This window comes from Vicugna pacos, chromosome 32 (genome assembly GCF_048564905.1).
Source record: "Vicugna pacos chromosome 32, VicPac4, whole genome shotgun sequence".
Taxonomy (NCBI): domain Eukaryota; kingdom Metazoa; phylum Chordata; class Mammalia; order Artiodactyla; family Camelidae; genus Vicugna; species Vicugna pacos.
The window spans coordinates 13863530-13878341 of record NC_133018.1 but is presented as its reverse complement, the minus strand read 5'-3'; the positions used below and the strand labels follow the sequence as shown (position 1 = coordinate 13878341).

The following is a 14812-nucleotide window of genomic DNA, read 5'->3' as shown; positions in this document are numbered from 1 at the left end:
ACTGAGGCCCTTGGGGCCATGGAATGCGGTGGCAGAGGCAGGGGGTGGTCCCAGGAGCTGCTTTGCTCACACAGGATTGTGGACCTCTCCAGACCACGGCACCAAGACAAGAGGCAAGAGAGGAAGAGACAGCAGCCCCTCTCTTCCTCCCTCTGCTTTATATCTCTTTTGTGCCTCCCATTGATCAGACCCAATCAGAAGCCAGAGGACAAGGAGGATCGGAGGCAAAGGACACAGGACAACCAGCACAGGCAAGGAGAAGAGGAAGAGCTTGCTGATAGTCGTCAGTAAAACCAAGCTCAGTTCATTAGCTTTGAGCAGAAAGATGCTTCCCTGATCTGGGAGGTGCTGCAGTGCCTCCAGTTTTCTGTAGGATCCTCAGGAAGTCCTCAAAATGAATCAGGCATTTGCTTTAACTCAGGGCACTTTGAGGAAATGGGAGTGGGCATCATAAGAAGCTCAAATGAGCTGTGCCAGGGCGTCTGAGACTTCGCCAGCAAATGGTAGGGTAGAGTCCTGGGTCAGTAAAGCGTCCGGTCTATTAAGGAGATAAGATTTGTTGAATAAGCTGCTGAAATAGGTTTGGAGTTCAGTCAGCAAGCAACTGGTTTAGTGTCTGTTGAATGTCTATGCTGTGTTGTCCTGAGCCATATTCAGGAATGATGGCCAGCTGGGTCATTCCAGCCAGGTGTGCATGTTGTGGAAACAGAGAGATTCACAGATGCCAAGCAAGGCATTCTAGTTCTGGTGTCTCAGGGACCCTGCGATTTTATCATTGACCTTCAAGGATAGTACTGGCTTAAATGCAGAGGAACTTTCTTAGTGAAAGCAGTGTGATGTTGAAAGAATTCTGAAGTAGGAGCTGGGAGTGTCAACATGGCTCCAGCAATGATAACATTGGCCAGTATTCTTTGCACCTTTGCTCAGGGCCAGGTACTGTGCTAAGTGCTGGGCTCACATAAGCACAGGTTTCCCAAGATGTGGTAGATACTCCAGTAGTGGTATCCATTCTTTTTATTGAGATAAAATGTATCGTTTTAAAGTGTACGGTTGAATGGCACTCAGTATATTCACAGTATTTTACAACCATCACCTCTATCCGGTTCCAGAACATTTCATCATCCCAGGAGGGAACTCTGTACCCATTAAGAACTGAAAATAGTGTTTGAACAAAAACTTCAACACAGGGTTCATAGCAGCATTGTTCACAACAGTCAAAAGGTAGAAACCACCCCAATGTCCATCAATGGATGAATGGATAAACAAAATGTGGTCTCGCCATACAATGGAACATTATTCAACTGTAGAAAGGAATGAAGCACAGATACCTGCTACAACGTGGGTGAACCTCGAAAACATCATGCTGAGTGGAAGAAGCCAGTCACAAATGGCCACCTATTGTGGGATTCCATTTATAGAAATGCCTGGAACAGGCAAATCCGTGAGACAAAAGGCAAATGAGTTGCCAGGCACTGAAGAGGGGAAGCAAAAGAGGGAGACTGTTTCACTGTTACCCACTTTTTTTTTCCTTTTTCCTTTTTTTTTTTAAATTGAAGTACAGTCAGTTATAATATGTCAATCTCTGGTGTACAGCACTATGTCCCAGTCATGCATATACATGCATATATTTGTTTTCATATTTTTTCCATTAAAAGTTATTACAAGATATTGAACGTAGTTCCCTGTGCTATACAGAAGAAACTTTTTAAAATCTGTTTTTATATATAATGGCTAACATTTGTAAATCTCAAACTCCCAAATGTATCCCCTCCCACCCCTTTTCCCTGGTAGCCATAAGATTGTTTACTATGTCTGAGAGTCTGTTTCTGTTTTGTAGATGAGTTCATAGAGTTCTTTATTCTTTTTTTTTTTTAGGTTCCACATATGAGTGATATCCTATGGTATTTTTCTTTCTCTTTCTGGCTTACTTCACTTAGAATGACAATCTCTAGGTTCATCCATGTTGCTGCAAATGGCATTCTTTTATTCTTTTTTATGGCAGAGTAGTATTCCATTGTTTATTATACCACAGCTTCTTTATCCATTCATCTGTCAATGGACATATAGGTTGCTTCCATGTCTTGGCTACTGTATGTAGTGCTGCTATGACCCTGGGGTGCATGTATCTTTTTGCATTAGAGTTCCCTCTGGATATATGCCCAGGAGTGATATTGCTGGATCAGAGGGTAAGTCTGTTTTTAGTTTTTTGAGGAATCTTCATACTGTTTTCCATAACAGCTACACCAAACTACATTCCCACCAACAGTGTAGGAGGATTCCCTTTTCTCCACACCCTCTCCAGCATTTATTGTTCATGGACTTTTGAATGAGCACTGTTACCCACTTTTTAGAACCTTTTATTTTGAAGTAATTTTAGACTTACAGATAAGTTGTGAAATAGGACAATGATTTTCCTTTTTTATCCCTTATGCAGCATCCTCTCACGTTGTCATCATACACAGTCATAATACGATGATCAAGAACAGGAAATTGACCGTGGAATAAGATTATTCATTAAACAACAGATCTTATTTGAAATTCATCACTTTTCCACTAATGACCATTTTCTGTTCCAGGGCCTCATCCAGGCTCCCACACCACTTTTAGTGCTTATTTTTCTTTAGTTTCCTCTGACCTGTGACCGTATATGAGTGTCTCCTGGCCTCTCATGCATGTGACATGTTTGAAGATTACTGGCCATCACCTTCTAGAATGTCCCTCAGTTGGAGCTGGTTCAGTGTTTTCTCATGATTGGAGCAAGGTGCTATCTGTTTTTCAAATTTGCTCATTAAATATTTGTTTTGATAATAGAAAAATGTAGCTGGCACCTTCGTACCATGATTTCATGGGTGTTATTCCTTTGGATGAGGCTGTAGTGTGTATTTAAGGGGAAAAAATGAGTCAAGTTGAAGGAAAAATAGTAAATAAGTAATTCCATAGGTGAGACAGAGGTTTGGCACAAAGATATGAAGGCGGCAAGACCAGTGGGGGAAGCATGAGATTCTTTCATGGAATCCTCACAAGAGCCCTCAAAGTAGACATTATTTATATTTGCCATTTTATAGGTGAAGAAATAGAGGTGCTGAGATGCTAAACATTCTGCCCGAAACCACACTCAGTCACTGGCAGAGTCAGGATTTGAACCCTGCACCTACAGCCTTAACCATGACGTTCCCCCATAAGCCTTCCTTCCCACCTCAGTGATGTCAGCTTCGATGCTATTTATCATGATGGCATTCTCTTTCTTTCTGGGATTTTATTTCAGGGGGAAATTTGCAGAGCTCTGTCCGGTAAGGCTGAATCAGGTGGGAGTGTGTCACTCAGTGCCGAGGAAGGGATGTCACCAGGTACACTGGTGCAACAGGAGGTAAAGACCCTGCCAGTTCAGTTTCCCTAGTAGCATCACTAAGGAAAATGTAAGGCATCCGGGACTGTGTGTTCCCTCCGAAAGAAGGAAGGAGGCTGGTTTCCATTCAGTTTTTGTTGGAATGAGTAGGCACAGGGTGGCTTGACATCAAAAGAAAAAGCTCCGTTGAGAGAGAAAGTTGTCGCTTCGAGAAGGGTTTTTGTAAACACACCACAGTAGGAGAAGAAGGAAATACGGAGTTAAGGATGGGTATCGTGTGAAACGCTGCACCATTCTTAGTAGGTTTAACCCATGGGGAATGAGGGCAGGGGGAGCAGCGGCCAGAGGACACGGGCTGGACCGATGCAGAGAGCTCTCAGGAAGGTGGGCATCCCATCCAAGCCCTGAACCTACTGGGAGCACATGTGACAGGACCCGAATCACTGAGCACATCTTTCCCTTCATTGAGCAGCTTCTAAAGGTGACCTTCCTTGTTGCCCTTCAAAACGCATTACCTAGCAGGGGCCCCATAGTCAAATAAATACCTGCAGGGTCCTGGCAAGAAATGAATGAGTGAGGGGGCTGTCTGGGGGCTGGGGAACCCTGGAGAGCTGATGCCCTACGTAAAGGGGGCATCCCCTCCTGCTCCAGCTGTTTACTGACATTCAGGAGTAGGAAAGCTCCTTCCAATGATCCAAGAAAGTCAGAAATTGATGTTTCATATGAAACTTGCAGTTTTTAAATGGTGGTAACCAGTTTGGGGGGGAAAAAAAAAGGTGTGAAACTCATCTGCATGCCTGTGGGCTGTTGTTTGCAAGATCTGGCCAGAGCGTTTCTGAAGCAAATGATACCCTAAGTCTGCAGCAGACAGTTTTGTGCAGAACAGTTTATAGTTTGGGTGGAAATTGAAATTTCATTTGAAAGTGCCATTTTTGTAGGTCACAAAATAGTTGAATATCTGCAATTGTACGTGGTTCAACTTCATATTACCACACTCCCTAGATTGAGGTATTCTGGTTGCAGCTTCATTCGACTGCAAAAATGTAGCTCAGGCATTTAGGAGCAAACTGGACCAGTGTTTCTTAAACTATAATGTACACACCAATCACCTGAGGGGTCTTCTTAAAATGCAGAATCTGATTCACAGGTCTGGGATGGGCCTGAGAGTCTGCATTTCTAACCAGCTCACAGGCGATGCCTGTGGTCCATGGACCACACCTCACGTAGCAAGGTTTTAGACCATGTCCATCATTGGTGACGTTACAAACTACATTGAGACCTGCCCCCTCCTCAGCCCTCCTTTTTCTGAGTCGAAGCATTGTTACACAAGTATGTGAAGTCTCATTCATTCCTTCGTTCATTTGTGATGGGCTATGTTATCACCTCTCTGCAGCACATAGGAAGTAAGCTGACGCCAGCCCTGCCTTCCTGCGTGGCACTCCCCAGCTGGAATGGTCCTGTAGACGTGGCGTGGGCTCTTCAGCTCCCTACAATCGCCACCACTCCCTCTTCCCACCTCCCATCTGGGCTATTTTATTCAGTAGCTGTAGACTTGGAGATGGGGACTGATTTATCGAGAATCTGCTATGTGCTGAGCACCTTGCCATGCACTGGGAGTGCAACAGCAAACCAGGGAACCATGACCTCTGTCTTCGAGTACTTCCTGAATCCTAGTTTGGACTCTGTCTCTAAGCACTTTCGGCAAGTTCTTCCCCATCTAGGAGCCTCAAACTCCTCATCTGTAAAGTGTGAGGTTACTCCAGTCAAGGTCAAGGAGTACTTAGAAAATTGTATTACTGCTGTGGACCTTCTCCCCATATAAATACACATATGCATGTAGTCACAGAAGTTTTGCACACAATTCCAGGATTTTCAGGGATTCCTGAGCCCTGTAGGAGGCCCATAGACTCCATATAATGAACCAGTGATGTAAAAAACCCTGAGAGTCCCTTTTGACTTCCAATTACTAAAATTAATCGGTGGTGGTCAGGCCAGCTGAAATTAAGGTACACAGTAGTACCTGGAAAGTGATAAAAGCAAAGACTTTGAGTTGTCATTATTTGTAGGTGATATGATTGCTTAAAAAAAATCTGAGACTGAAAATTCCTGTGGCTAATCAAAGAGTTTAATTGAGGTTTTTTTTTTAAAGCAAAAATTTTGAATTCAGGCACGCTTGGTTTGAATCCCCACCATTGACACTAGCTGGATAAACTTCTGTGACTTAATTAACATCTGTGAGCCTCAGTTTCAACATCTATAGAGTGAGAATAATATACCTTTCGTGTGGTTGTTGCAAGAACAAAATTAAGTACTTCAATAAAGTCCTTATATATAAAAATGTTCAAAATGAACTATAGGAAATAGGTGAATTTGATCATTTGCAAAACTGCTAATTCCATACATTTTAAGCTAATTAATAAAAATTTAATAAGCAATATTGCTTTGATAGCTGATTATTTATTCAGTAAATATTCTGTGTTTACTAGGTGCTAACAGATGACTCTGTAAGAAGAGAGTCAATTATATCTTTCAAATCAAAGCAGACCTATGCTGCCTTAGAGTTAAGTGGCCAGCAGATGTACACCAAGCTCATATCTCCCTTGGTGAACCATTTTCCCTCCTGTCCTTGGAGCTTGTCCCTACATCCATGCTGATACAGGGTAACTGCAAATGCACTTAGCCAATCTGAGAGTCTTGATCTTTTACATAAGTTTAACCCACTTACATTTATTGTTATTACTGATGTATCTGACACATGCGAGTTATTCCTGCCACTGTAGTTTGTGTTTTCCATTTAATGTGTTCTCCCTTTGCTGAAATTCATCTGTAATTGATTCAAGTCTATGTGGATGCTATGATCTATTTACAAGGAACTTTTCCAGTTAAGGGAGCAGATATTATCACTGCTCCCTTAAGATAATCATTCTTACTTCCTTTTCCTTTCACGAGCACCCTTTGCAGTCCTGCTGACCCAGCTTCCCTGCACCTTAGGCCCCCAAGGATGCCAGGCACCAGGAGAAACTTGGTTGAGTCTCCAGGTACCAGGGAGCTGCAAGTTGGAGAATACTATACTTGATGTCCTCCTGAAAATAAAGACTTGACATTGCCGTTGCAGTTGACATTTACAGTTTACAAGGTGCTCTTTCCAGCATCCGTCTTATTTAATCTTCACAAAAAAACCTTGGAAATAGTTGTTATTACCTTTTCAATTTCACAAAAGGAAATTGACTTCAAAATGTGAAAAATGACTTTCCCAAGATCAAATGCCTGAGAAATGGCACAACTGGGGAATGAGCCAAATCAAGTCTATTTGCTGTATTCCCCCTTAATTCTCAGAATTATGGAAGTAATGGCATCAGGAAATGTTGACTCTTGAAAAATACTAAACCACAGTTAAATTATTTATTACTACTCAAGAAGGACAATTCTATCAAATGAGTTTCATTCATTCTTATCCCTTTTTTCCACCCATAATGTTTTGCCTATTTGCAGAAGCCAGAAGCTGGAAAGTCTTCCTGGACACCTCTCTCTCCCTAACCCCCTGCATCCAATCAGTCCAGATCTTGCTGACTCAACCTTCTAAATATCTCTTAAATCTACTCACTTTCCTCCTTCCTCCCACTATTCTAATCCTAACCATCATCATCTCTCATTGCTCTCCTGCAGCAGTCTCCTAACAGGGCTCCCCATAGCCAGCCTCGCTTTTCCCATCCATTGTCCATCCAGCATCTTTATAAAATCTAAATCCAACCACAGAACTTCTCAAATCCCTCCAGTGTTTACCATTGCTATAAGAATAAGGTCCAAAATCTTTAAGTTGGCTCTCAAGAGACCTGCTTGATCCTGAAGCTCTCTTCAGCTTTGTAAGATACTGACCTTCTCCAACCATAGTGGACTTTGTCCAGTGCCTCAAATCTGTTCCCTCCCACCTCAGTGCCTTCTCTCCTCCACCCCTTGCTCTCACCACCCATCCCTTCATCTGGCCAACTCTGTATCCTGACTCTTCCTCCAGGAAGCCTTCCCTGACCACCACTACTCAGACTATGTTAAGTGTCCTGTCAGTGCTTCTGTTGGCACCTTGTATGTCCATTTTGTTCTACTTGCTGTACTTGTCATTAATATCTCTCTCTACTCCCTGCTTCACCCCTGGTTTGTGAGATCTGGGGGCAGGGATGCTGTATGTCTTGTCTGTCTGGTCTGTCTTTCATTCCCAGTGCCAGCCTCCTCACTGACCCAGTTGGGAGCTATGTAAGAGCTGGTGAATGACTAGATGATATGAATGAAAAAAAAAGAGGTGGGGGGGAAGAGAGGAAAAGAAGGAGAGAAAAGAAGGGGAGGAAGAAAAAGAAAATAAAAGAGGATGAGATTTATTGGGGGTAGAAAATATGGGCCATCTTCTTGTAATGATTCTTCAATGTTTCAGAGACCACTGGTAATATGTTTCCTTTTTATAGTAATGAGGCCATCCTCTTGGCCATGTTTATGGTCCCATAAAATCTGGGCTGAAATACTTCATTTTCCTTGAGGTCTAAAGTGACTCTAAAAGTAATAGAAGTGCCACATGGCATTACATGGATTATCCCATCAAATGTTTTCCCATTTATTTATCCCATGTAATTTATTGCTCCCATTTTACAGATGAGGAACCTGAGGTTTATAGGTGATAGAGGTGGGTCACAGACTATTGTCTTTCCAGCTCCAATGCGCATGCCTTCCACCCCCACATGACACTTCCGGTGATGGGGCGAGTACAGCAACGATGAGGGCAGAGGTACATTTATGAGGAATTTTATGCCACTGAAGGGTTCATGGATGGAAGGGATTTAAGAACCTAAGCCCCAAACCCTGGAATTTTCTGTCTGTTTGATGGGTACAGTGCTGTACAGCTGACTAAACTAGCTCATAAAAATGAGCTTTGCACAATGAAGATGAAGCGAAGTTTTCATAATTCCCCAGATCTAGCCCCACACGGGGACAACAGCCCTGTAGCTCTCTCCTGATGACGGATTGGGCCAGTGATACCCACACCCCACTCCAGTGGTGGTGACTCATCACCAGGTTCCAGGGCCCGCGTTTCTGGCTGCTTCTCTTGAGTTTCATGTCCCAACACACCGAATCCTGCTCTTTTGGTGTGTCCACAGATTTTACCTGGTCCTTCAGCACAAAGTACTTTAAGCAACACATATGTCCATCTGACGCTACAGCCAGCCAGCAGTATAATGGACACTTGCATTATCATTATTAGTAATAGTAGTGGGTGCCATTGGGTACAGCATTGTAAGAACTCAGAAAATATTAACTCATCTCTTTCCATCCTCAACACAGGCCCTGTTATCATCCCATTTTTTAGATGCAGAAAATATGACTCAGAGAGGTTAGGTAACTTGCCCTCCATCACAAAGCCAAGTGGAGAAGCTAGGGTTCAAATCCAAGATAGTCTGAATTCAAAGACTTTGATCTTTTTTTTTAAAGGTGATACAAAAACATAGTGATAAATACATAAATAAACAGTATGAAAGAATATACACTAGAAAGCCAGCTTCCTTTTCCCATCCAACTAGCTTCCCAGCCCCCTTTCTCAGAAGCAGCCATTGTTGGCAATGTGTGCTGGGTGCTTTTCCAGAGCGATTCAGTGCGTCTCCAAGCTTATATGGAAATACGGATGAATATATAGAGTGAACATGTAAATATATTTATATATCGGTATGCTCCATCTTGCTTTTTAAATTTAGCAGTGTGTCTTTAAGATCATTCTCGTTGGTCCTTGTAGATCTAATCCCCCCAATTTAACACCTGCCCTGTATTCCATCACGTGGATGTGTCACAGTTTATGTAACAGTTCCCTGTTAATGGGTACTCAGATTTTTCCCAGTCTCTTGATATTCTGAACAATCCTGCAAGTATAAGAGTCTGTGTGTGTGTAAGGCTGTTCCTTTCAGTTTATCTGCAGGAGAAGTTCCTACCAATTGAATTGCCAGGCCAAAGATGTGTGTATTTGCAATTCTTGATGTAGATATTGTCAAACTGCCATTCAAAGAGGTAACAGAAGAGAGTGTGGGTTTCCCAAAGCCTCACAGCAGGGTGTACCGTCAGCCGCTAAGCAGTCCTTCATCCTTGCACTCCTAACTGTAAATGGCAGTTGTTCCTGCCCCGGAGGTGTGGGCCTTAGATCTGGGAAGATTAACATCATCGCTTACAAACTGTAGGTGTGACACTGGGGGAATTACGTGGCTGGGGAGACCCCCCCCCCCGCACCAGGGCTCCCGTGTCTCTGGGATCCCCAACTTTGACACACGATGCCAGCGTACCCCCCGGCTCACGGAGGTTGGCGGGTTTGTAGCTGTGACTTGCCAGCGTGGGAGAAAGCACGTCAGTTTGATTCCCGGGCGGTGTTCTCTCTGGGGAAAGACTGCAAATTAGCAGTTCGGGTGATGAAAGGAAGTTGGTTGTTTTGCTGTGTTTTGTTGTTTTCCATCTTTTTTTTTTTTTTAAGAGCACAGTTAGTTTACGGTTTTAGTCTTTTGTATGTGTTGGGGGTGGCGGTATTTTGTTGTTAAGACATGGAGGATTTGGGATTTGTTTTAAAATGAGGTTGGAGAGAGATGGGAAAGAGAGTTGTGACTTCATTGGAGATTTTGTGGGTGTTTGAGCTGAAAACAGCCAGGAGTTCACAGGCTGGGTGTGTGCGTGTGTGTTTTTAATGTTCAATGGTAATACACAGTTCACTGGTAATGCACATGATTTGAAAAATAATAATTTATATGATATTCAAAGAGAAGGAAAAAAAGTAGTCAGTGCAAAGTCTGTCTCCCTCCTACTACTGACTTCACATTTTCCTCCTAAGATGCAGCCGGTGGTACCCGTTCCTTCCAGAATATTCTCTACATTTACGTGTGCAGAATGTATCCATCTGCATCTTTCTTTTTTCACCTAATGGTATATCTTGGAGCTCATTCCCTACCTGGAAATAGCGATCTGCCTCATTTTTAAAAATGAAACATTCATTGCACAGATGGGTTAGATTTCAGACGCCGTTCAGACAGCAAGATGTTGGATCCTGGACTGTGAGCCTAGGGGACGTTCTGCTACTGCCTCTCTCTTCACATGGTTCTAGGTTGGTTTTCTGTCTCCCCCACCTCCACACTCATCACACTGCCTGGTTAACTTACCAGCAGATGCTCAGTGGGGTTCAGGGAGGAGCTCAGGTCCAGGGGCCAGGAGGTCAGACACTAGACCTCCACTGCCCAGTGGCAATACAGTGTGAGCACATCTGTGATTTTTAACTGCATAGTAACATTCCAAAGCATCAAAAGCAACAGGTGAAATTAATTTTCATAATAATTTTGCCTAACCCAATAGACCCCAAACATTACCCTTTCAACATGTAGTCAATATTGGGAAATTATGAAGATATTTGATGTTCTTTTACTCCTCCTAGTCTTTGAGACCCCATGTGTGTTTCACTGTTACGTCACATCTCAATGGAACCAGGCACATTTCAGGGGTTCAGTGGCCACACGTGGCTAGTGGCTGCCCTGTTAAACAGATAGGTCCAGACTGCCCAGCTGTTGCTGATCCATATCAAATGAACACCCCACCCCTCCTTTCTTCTCGCAGCATCTTGTTTCCTTATTTTTGAGTCGGAAAGCTGGACAGTCTTTTGGATTTTAACGGCTCCTCTTCATCCTAAGGTTCACGGACTTTAAGTGCTAAAAATGGGAAGCCCTGGGCAAGCCAGGACAAGTGGGCCTCCCTGTTGTAGCTTAATTTCCACATCTATAAAATGGAGACAATCAAACGTGACCTGGGTCAGGGTGAGGGTGAAAAGTGTGGCAGCCAATGAAGATATGCTTGGAGGGGAAGGCATCGTCCTCATGGGATTGTTACTAGAATTGAGATTGACCCTGGTGAGTGCCCAGAACCACTCGCTTAGAGCCAGGGCTACCCTCTCCCTTTCCTTCTCTGACCCTCAGTCACCTTGAACTTCTGTAAGGTGAGGATAAAAACAACACTTGCTTCATACCGTCACTGTCAGGATGAAATTAAGCCGCCCATGCCGAGGGCTCAGCGCCACGCTTAGCACACAGTAAACAATCGCTAGAAGCTGTTCTCACCATTCCTCTGGTGCAGACGTGGGCCCAGGGTGGGGAGAAGCGTGCCCAAGGTCACACAGCAAGATGGTAGTAGCAGACGCTGGCCTATTTCGGCTCCCTCCCTCTCCCTGGCAGTCATCCCCGGAAAGTCAGCCGCAAATTTCCTCGCAGCAAGGTAAATGAAATAAATACACCCGAAGCCACGGAACTACTCCAGTGAGGCCTGGGGCCAAGTATTGTTTCCATGGTATGTGCGCCGGCATGCACACACACGTGATTTGTTTAAAATCGCAGATTCAAAGGGCAGAGGCTGGGTTGGCAGGATACGCTACCCAGCACCCGTCTCCCTGTATTCAGTGCCTTGTACCATGACCGGCATGAGATTCCTCTGTGTGATTTCAAGCAAAGGGCCCCCTTCTAGGTGGCCCTTGGCGTACCTTTGCACAGACTGGGATGGAGGAGAAAGTGCCCTGAATTAAAAGCCAGGAAGTCCGAATCCTTACATCTTATGTAACAGTAACAGGCAGCCACTTCTTCTGAGCGTTTGACTCTGATGTTGCTGAAACCCTTGCACTTACTGCTTTATTTAATCCTCCCAGTTACCCAGGGAGGGAGTAATTACCTGATGAGCCCATTTTACAGATGAGGAAGCTGCGGTTCAGAGAAGGTAAAGAACTCACCCAGAAACACACAAATAGAGCAAGAGAGGGCCTTGAAAAGTCTTCCCTGTGGCAGAAGGGTGGCCAGCCATCCCAGGTGCTCCAGGGTTGAGGGGGCTCCTGGACGCAGAACATTCACAAAGCAAGATAAGTGAGATACCGAACCTGATCCCCGTCGGGGTATGGATGAAACTATGGCAGCAGATGAAGCTGTGCTTTGGGGAGAGAGGCATAGTATTGAGGGATTGTTATTAAGATTAGGGTTGACCCTGGTGAGGGTTCGAATTGCTTAGATGGAGAGCTTGTTCCCCCACACCCACCCGCCCTCCCGCGCTCTCCCGCTCTCCGCAGACACTGAATATCTCTCCCTCTCCCAAGCCCTGCCTCTTCCCAGTTCCTTCCAAAGATCAAGTTGCCTTTCTAAGGCCAAAGTCTGAGCAACAGCATTTCCATTTCCCAAGCACCAGCCAACAGCCCTCTCTGATTTAGACAGCAGCTGAGAGAAAGAGGAAGAGCTGGGAGTGGTCGGGGATGTTCGTGGGTTGCTTGCTTTCTTTATTCTGAAGCCAAGCCCTGGCTCTGTCCTTTAGTAAATTCTGGCCCAAGCCAGGGTGTGGAAGAAGAGAGCTTGGGGGCCCCTCCTCCCCAAGAGCTCACTTTCAGGCTCCTTCTTTAATTAAAGAACGGAGCCCAATGCCAAACTTGGACACTCAAGGGAGATCTGGAGGTCCCTGCCTCTATCTAAACAACGAACATCCTGGATTTGGTACCCGGGAGAAATGGGGCTCCAGGAGAGTGAAGGAAGCAAGGCAGAGGTGGATGGGGTGGACCAATCCTCCCCCGTGTGGAAGGACATAGTGGTTCTGGATGGTTTTCTTTGCCAGCCAGAACCCCAGCAGCAAGATGCTGAAAGACACTCAGCCTGTCAACACACGGGCCACACACGCTCACACACACAGCAGAGAAATGACACAGCACGAGGGCGATGCATGAATACACAGAAACACACACACAGCGACGCCAGATGGAGAAGGCAGCCCGGGCTGGGTCTGGGTATTCAAGATTCCCTCACCCACACAGAGGGGCTGGCGGACTTACATAACGCAAGCTGCAAAAGGGAGAGGCTGAACTTGCTAACCACCCGCCCGCCCCTCCACCCCGCGAAAGGGATCCAGGAGGTAGCATCTCCTTCTCGGGGTTATCTGCACGCACCTCCTGTGCTCAGAGGAAGCAGGAGTTTATCAGCTGCCTCAGCCCTGGGGTGACCCCCGGAAGTCGCTAAAAAGGAAACAAGGGAGTGTCACTTTGTTAGTAGTGGCAGATGGGGGCTCCCTCCTTGTGCTAAGGAGTCGAGGATGCCAGCAGCAAGAGATGCCAGGGTGGAGAGGAAACTGAGGCTCGAGCTGGGGGATAGGAAAGAGATGGGAGGCATTCTCTGCTGCCCACAGCCCACAGAACACCTGCCCCAACCCAGACACAGAAAACACACACACAGCTGCCTGCTGCAGACGCATCACAATTGCACACACCTCACCAGGGCCACAGCATCCCCAGTTGGCCTCCCTGTTGGCCTTTGGTACCCCAGCCATACCCCATTTCTCCCAGCCTGGAGGAGCTGGTGGCATTCGCAAAAATAACTTGATTATAAATTTTTAAAAACTAGAGTATAAATTTTAAAACTCAGGCTTAAGAGTGGAGCTGATTTGAGTTCAAATCCTCCATCCATCATCGTTCTCTACGTGACCTTGGACAAGTCACTGAACCTCCCCGAGCTTTGGTCTCCTTGTCTGTTGAAGGGTTACTGTGAGGATCAAAGGAGGAAAAATAACACACATTAAGAACAGACATGTCAACAAGTGTTCGCTATGTTAGTCTTTGGGGCTTTTTCCGTTTTATTTTTCTTACTCTTTTTCTAATGAATGCACTGGGAATTGAACCCAGGACCTCGTGCATGCTAAGCATGTGCTCTACCACTGAGCTGTACCCTCCCCTCAAGGGGCTGTTTCTTTTTCATTCAACAAATATTCATTGAGCACCTACTGTGTTTTATCTAACCCTAGGGGTATCCAGTCCACACTTCCTAATTTTTCTCTGTTAGGGTCTCAAATAGTCTTTGGTACCCAGATGTCCTCCCACGTTCTATGTGGACCCATGTCTTTGGTATTTATTATGCCAGCTTTGGTTTATAGTGGTTTGGAATGGGGCCAAGTCTATCCTTTTGAAGCTGGAATAAGTTGATAGTTACAAAAATGGTCCTAAAGGCCAGTTGACATCCCTGGTCGGTGGAAGCGGGCATCGTTCCCTGTCTGGTAAGTTTGTTGTGGGGGCTTTGGGAGCAACTGGAAGGGAGAACCTGGAGATCTTTGTCGGCTGAGCTCCTGACCTGAGGATGGAAAGTGTTGCAAAATGCAGAGAGTCAAAGGCTGGGTGAAAAGTTGGAATGGTGGCTTCTTGCAGTGGGAAAGAGATAAGAGAGGTCTTATGACTCTTGCCATTTGATTTCTGGGGCTGTCAGTGGCTTCCCCCAGGAGACCCTCGGTCTCACAGGGCTTTGATCGTGGCACTGAAACCAGGCAATACGCAGCTACCTAGGAAGGTATCCCCCTTGAGGAAGAAGGAGTTCGTTTTTAGGTTGGCTTCAAAACTCCAGAGCATCTTACGGCTAGGCTTCTAGGTTGCCTGCATTTCCCATCTTAGTTTTAAAGGTGGTTCTG

The 14812-nt window shown here is 45.2% G+C and overlaps 1 protein-coding gene across 1 annotated transcript in view; it reads left to right on the top strand.

Moving 5' to 3' along the window:
- NOS1 (nitric oxide synthase 1) overlaps positions 1–14812 on the top strand; it is a 105510-nt gene that overhangs the window by 8389 nt on the left and 82309 nt on the right. The window lies entirely within an intron of this gene.